The sequence below is a fragment of the Grammomys surdaster genome, unplaced genomic scaffold (assembly GCF_004785775.1).
Source record: "Grammomys surdaster isolate TR1022 unplaced genomic scaffold, NIH_TR_1.0 124671, whole genome shotgun sequence".
Taxonomy (NCBI): Eukaryota; Metazoa; Chordata; class Mammalia; order Rodentia; family Muridae; genus Grammomys; species Grammomys surdaster.
Genome location: NW_021619637.1, coordinates 1,382 through 8,272, shown reverse-complemented (window position 1 = coordinate 8,272; position 6,891 = coordinate 1,382). Strand labels below are relative to the sequence as shown.

The 6,891-nt window shown below is 34.3% G+C and overlaps 1 long non-coding RNA gene across 2 annotated transcripts in view; it reads right to left on the bottom strand.

Annotated features, from left to right (window-relative positions):
• Nucleotides 1-2,012: 2,012 nt before the first annotated feature.
• LOC114636623 overlaps nt 2,013-6,891 on the bottom strand; it is a 6,136-nt gene continuing 1,257 nt past the window's right edge. For both annotated transcript variants that reach the window (XR_003713654.1, XR_003713653.1), the window contains exons 2-3: nt 4,266-4,440; nt 2,013-2,159 (exon numbers count right to left, since the gene is read on the bottom strand). This is a non-coding gene — a long non-coding RNA (uncharacterized LOC114636623). The remainder of the gene's footprint in view (nt 2,160-4,265; nt 4,441-6,891) is intronic.

The following is a 6,891-nucleotide window of genomic DNA, read 5'->3' as shown; positions in this document are numbered from 1 at the left end:
TCCCTTAATACATAGAGACAGTCCATAAGTTCCATGGCACTAGAGAAAGTTTAGTGACTAGTACACAAGGAAAAGGCAAAAATCTGCTTGACCTCAAAGGAGAGAGTAGCAGATGGTTTGGATGGACATGGTAGAGTAACATCTACAGAGTGGAATTTAAAGTAAGACTGAAGAGTACTATTTACTCCAATATAAAGAGGAAACAATGAATACAGAACTTCCTCAAAATTAAGTAAAATATGCGATAGACAGGAAAAACCAAAGCAGTATCCAGTGATCATCTAACCAACAACATATTTGGAGACAGTCTACCAAATATAATTTTAAGAAAGAAATAAAACACAAACTGCAATTCCCATATCAGTTACAGAATTAAAGAATAATCACAAGTAAAATACCTTCTGAGAAAATAATACCATTGATCTTTCTGTTCTTTCGAACTGTAAAGTTAAAAGTGAAAAACAGGATTAGAGACTTGAGAATGATACAACTTTTAAGCTTATTGCACATAAAAATTATTATAAAACAAAGGCCACCAGGAGGGTGCAGGAGTAGATGGTATTCTCCACATGATGGTCTTTCTGGAAGTGTTTCATGGAACACTTGTATGACAGGAAGTTGAATACAGTGTGAAACTAGTTGGGAATGTCAAGACTTGACCATGTTCCAAGAGCTGTGTGACTATGGCTGGGCCAGCAATTACTCCTAGCTTCAGTTTTCATATATATAAAAGGATAGTTGTCGGGCATTAGTTGGAGAGGAGGTCCTTGGTTCTGTTATGGCTGGATGTCGAGTGTGGGAGATTTTGAGGGCAGGGAGGTGGGGGAGGGTGGGTGGGTTTGGGAATATCCTCATAGAAGCAGGAGGAGGGGGAATGGGTTTTCTGGATGGAGAGGGTATGGGAAAAGGGAATAGCATCTGAAATGTAAAAAAACAATCGAAGAAAATATTAACTTCAAAAAAAATAAAGGTGTATACTACCCAAAAAATAAAGAAAAAAAACCCAGTGTCCTGTGATTGTGAAGTCATGTTCACACAGAAATGTACCATTATTCACACAAGACAGGAGATCCTAGAAACTAGTGCTTTATCTGTGTGTCATCACATTAACCCTCCTGGTACAAATTAATAAGCTCACCACTATTCCACTTTAGCATGAAATACTCTAAATTAAGATGGTTAAACATGAACTCACAGTGCTAACATTTTATAACTGCAAATTCTATGTTGAATCATTTAGAATTCATTAATATTTGACACATTCACAGTGTCTTAAAGTCATCAACATCTTGTTGTTCAGTGTTTTTCTTATCCAAACAGCAACCCTTTTCCAATGCACTATTACACCTCCCCATGCTCACAACCCTATGTCAGGTATAGTTTTTCCATCTGTAAATTATGTGTACATTGCTTCCTCTTTCTGAAAATAATTATCCATGCTGAAAAATCTTTCATTTACAGAATTTTCTTCTCCCTTATGCCATGGTTCTAACATCTATAACTCAACCTGATTTCCTATGGAAGTATGGACTCATTCTTGCTCAAAGACTGGCACATTCTCGGTTCCGCCATTAACTGTTCACCCACTCTATTCTCTGGGTGCAACCATTTTTATCAGGTGTATTATGCTTCTATCCCTCAACATGGGCACACACACACACACACACACACACACACCTTCTTTTATGTCAGTAAAATAAAAAGTGGTATTATCACAGGAAAAGTTATTGGTACTTGGTGATATTTAGGGGTTGGTTCTGATGCTGTGGTCAGGAATCTCTGCATGTGAACACTGAAGGTGATGTTTCCCAATTGGGGAACACACTAGAATCATCATATAAGGGAAAAATTTGTGTTGGTAACCTGTATACAATCAGAATAAAATGAATTCTTACTTTGCAAACATTCTGGTTAATTGATTTAAACTGTGAATTATGAAGCATTAATTGGCTTTCAATTTACATAGCTATCCTATTGTGAATACAGGTCCAAACTGTAGGTCTTACCGAAAGGTGGCAAAAAAATTTCCAGAGTGCCATGGGAGGAAGAAAAGGGTCTTGGAACTACAGTTTTCCTTTCTTCTGAAAAAGATCACATCATCAATAGCCCAGAGGTTGTTCAGTGGCAAAATACATTTTATCTTAAACTTCTTCTTTTTCCTAGAAAGATAATCAATTATCTTTGTTAGTTTGATTTGCATTATGCTTGCAGAAATACCCAATTCTTCCTGCCCCAGAACAGAACAGGACTCCTCCATTTTATCACTCAGGTACACACAACCATGGTAGATGGAATTCAACAAATCATGTGTTGAAAGAAGTTACTGGATACAAGCTTCTCAATGCACACAAATTGACATAGCCTAATTGTTTTCAGACTGGAGAATGTGAATGAATATATACATATAATTTTCCTAGATTAGTCATGTATATGTATGTGTGTGTATGTGTGTGTGTGTATGTATATGTATATATGTGTGTTTCTCTATCTATATATGTATATATGGCAATTTTAGAAAGCCATGTGTTTTAAAATTTCTTCTATTAGTTTTATTAATTAATAACCTGTTTGTTTTATTTCCTTAATTTCATAACCAAAAATATTAGATAAAATTTTGTATTTTAATTACTTCCATTTAATAATCTTTGTAAAATAAATAATATAGAAATATTGTGTGACTGAACAAAATTCATTTTTCAATGTCCTTCTCTGTATACTAAGAAGTCACATGTGCTCACTACAATGGTTTCTTTAGCAAATGTACAAAGCACATCCCATACAAGCCTGCACAAAGATGAGTGTTTATCCCAGTATTTTAAAGTAATAATTAGAAATATGTCTTCCTATCAAGCATTCTGATCTTATCAAAAGTGTTTACAAGAAATAATAAACTTGTAAGCATAACTTTCCTAACATCATCATTTCTTTTCTATGGAGCTTGTCCTTTGAGAAATTCACATACATAAACAAAGTGTTTTTATTAATTCTCTTCTTTCTCTTCTATCTTTTGACAGAATCATTCCCAGATTCCTCTCTCTCTCTCTCTCTCTCTCTCTCTCTCTCTCTCTCTCTCTCTCTCTCTCTCTCTGTTTGTGTGTGTTAAATTGGGTAAGTAACTCTGTGTGGAACACGTAAGCTAATATGTTGATCCAAAACTGAAGATACTGACTCTGTTTCTCTCAGATTCAGGAGACAACATGACACAAAAATAAACCCTGATTCACAAATTTTATATATAAGCCCTTCTAAACTTCAAATGTGTGATTTTTTTGAAATATCATACTACAGTGAATGATTTCCCACACTATGGAATATAAAATGTAATGGTCAAAATTAAAGCCTATTATGTAATATTTACTAAAGGATAAACATACATACGCTCACACACAAACATACAAACATATATATCAATCATATGAGACATTTGTACTTACATTTTCTTTCTACCACAAGACATCTAATAGCACATATACATATGATACACACATATACATATATATAAACCATAATTCAGAAGAAATGCCTAAACCTAAAACCTCTAATTTCAATATTCTAATAAGAGATAAACTTCTTTGAAAATTTTAATAATGAAAATCACCTCCCATGAGGCTAATAATGCTCTTTCCATAATATGAATGACACTCTCGAAATAGTTTTCCCTATTATCACTATGCAACAGAAGTGGAAAAAATAGATGGCCTTTCAAGAAAACCTGTCATTCTAAGTTTCCTTTACTCTCAAAAATCAAAGTGATTTTCAAAAGGTACACTATCAGTATATATAAGTTTTTAATTCAAATGAGTCGATTACTATCTTTTTTACAAAATGTATTTCCATCTGTAGACTGAAGGTGAGTTGAGTAGAAATGACAAGAAGGATGGACAGATTGAAAGGCTGCCAGGCCATTCACTTCATTTGACCTGCATCAGTCAGAAACTAACTACCATTTTCTATGCTGGGAGATTACAGTGACTGATCAGGGTTGACAGCCAAACTTACCACATTGGTAACAGGAGAGCACCTTAAATAATTCTTTTTTAAAAATTGTGTCTAAAACTTTTGTTAAAACAAATTGACAAACATGTAGGGGAGTGTCCACCAAACCTAAACCATGGTAGAGGAAAGAGAAGTTGCAATCATGAAGAAATGAAGTGATTATAATCTTTTTTAAAAAAGAAGTAAAAGGACATAGGTTATTTTTGTACAAAAAGGCCTAATTAAAGTATAGTTTCTCATAGTAAGGAATACATGTTGCATATACTCACAGGTTACTAGACACAACCAAAACATCATTAAATAAGGATAGATATCTTTTCTTCCTTTTGTTGTAGCTCATGATTTCCACCGGGCCTTGGCACAGCAAGGTTCTATGAATTTCTCCCATGTTGACAAGTTGTTTCCGTATAAAAAAAATAAGATTCTCCTGGTACGGGTCTCCACCTAACAAAACAAGATTTAGTGGATAAGTTGTAAGACCAATGTTCATACTAAATTTTAAAGAGTTCGTGATATTAAAATGCAGTAAATAAAGTTGAAAGAGAATATCTGAGGAATATTATAGCAACATTTATATTGATAACAGTTAACATATGGTATATATGTATGAAGTTCAAAAATGAATAAAAATGTGATACTAAAATGTAATTGTAACATAAATGATATGTTAACAGAAAGGATAGTAAGAACTTAAAATATCAACCACAGTTTAAAATTTTAGACTGCTTTTTATACATGTGTCCTTTCCTATATTGGCCTATATGTCTGTTTCCTTCAGAAATGTCTTTTTAAAGTGGTTGTCCTTTGTCGAAACTGTTTGAATGGTGAAAACTTAAAAATGAACAGCTGATGTATATTGTCTTCTGAAGGTGTAATTGTATTAATCTAAACAACTCAAGCCAAAGACTTCTGTGTTTGTGATCCTGATGTTCTGTTGAGCTGTCCAAACTGTCATAATAAACTAGATCTCTGCCAAGTCAGCAAAACAAAGAAACAATCAAACAAACACTACAGCTCTCAAAAAATTATTGTGAAGTTGGTCTTGTTCAGAATAAGGGGTCATTTCCATTGCCTCTTGCCTGTGGCTCCTGTAAGGATATCATCATGGATTCTGGGAAGTAAAAATACTTGTTAAATTTTAAAGTCTCCACCTAGATTTCTGTACCTTTCCAAACTTCTCCATTTCTTGTACTATGCTAACTACGGAATCCCTTTCTCCAACTTTATGAATGCAAAGTTTCTCCTACTCAAGTTATCCCCAGTTTTCTCTCCTGATATTCTTCCTTCTCTATTACCCAGCCTTGGCCATGGAAAATCTGTTTCTTTTTTCTCTCTACTCAGAACTCTTCCACCTGCCTCTGAACATGTTTCCTCTGTTATCCCTAATAAAATTCTTTCCTGTAATACTGGAGTAGCAAGTCTTCTGCTGGTTTCTTTACTATGACCTGCTCAAACAAATGGTATATTTATGATATATATTTTCTTTGAGGGAATACAATTCTGGCAGAAACATGTTATATCTTTTAAAAATTATGTACAGAGGCACCATATCTTTTAATTAGAAAGCATTTAGGATTCCAGTGGATCAAAATGTCAAAGATACACCCACCAACAGTTGTCATCACACACTTGAAACAATAATTAAAGATATGAAATAAAAATAATACCAACTCAATTTCATGATAAGCAAAATTGAAAGCAAAAGAACATGTCTGGAAAGTAGTTCCCGTCTATCTGAATTAATATTCAAATACTTAGAAAGATTCCAAAGAATGTAATATGTGTTAGAAACCATAACATTCTGAAGAAAACCAACAAGTTATTAGATTTTGCGTGTACCAAAAAAGCCTGTCCAATTTATTTAAATCTTTGTGGTCACTTGGTTAAAACAGTTGGGTTGCTATAAAATAATCATCACCCATAACTTGGGCAGATTTTTATTTTAAGATTTACAGTATCCTTTTCCTGTATGCTCAAAGCATACCTCTCCTCACATAATAATATTGTTTCTACAGAAGATTGGTATTGAATATTCCTACAACGGCTACCTTTTCAAGAAACCATTGCTGACTTGAGAGTTAGCTCATATGATCTGTAGGAATGAAGAGAGAACATTACCTGATATGATTAGTCTATCATGAGGATCTAATTAATTATAAAAATACTTTTTCTGGGCAGCCTGGATGGGAGAACTTTCTAATAGACTTGAATTTTTTATTCTTTTAGTCTTTCTTCCTCTTTAACTGAGTTTTTTGATATTTTATTTATTTATATTTCAAATGTTATCCCCTTTCCCTATTCCACCTCCCCCCTTAACCCCCTATCCTATCCCTCCTCCTCCTTTTCTTGTTTTTATATCATTACAATTACATGCAAGTATTAAGATCAGTTCTAGGTTGAGGAACTAGCTATACAATAAATGTAAATAGTCAAGGAACAGGTAAGACAATAAACCCAGATAGTCAAAGAACAAGCAGAATAATAAACATATGGACTTGAAATTTTATTTTGCCTTCTTACTCCTGAACACCAAACTGGTGACTGCCTTTGGTAGACAGACCACTGAAGTCTGAGAGCTCTGTAGTAGTTAGGCTGTAGGACCATTGGTGATGTCAATAGTCTAAGGCTCATGCCATCTGACAATGTGACACATGCATTTCCTTTCCTTATACTTAGTGGCTTTAAAAGTGTTTTTGTAGCAATTGTTGAACTGTAAGTTTTTGTAAGGGCCGGGTGGTGGTGGCACACACCTTTAATCCCAGCAATTGGGAGGCAGAGGCAGGAGGATTTCTGAGTTCGAGAGTTCGAGGCTAGCCTGGTCTACAGAGTGAGTTCCAGGACAGCCAGCGCTACACAGAGAAACCCTGTCTCAAAAAAAAAAAAAGAAAAAGAAAA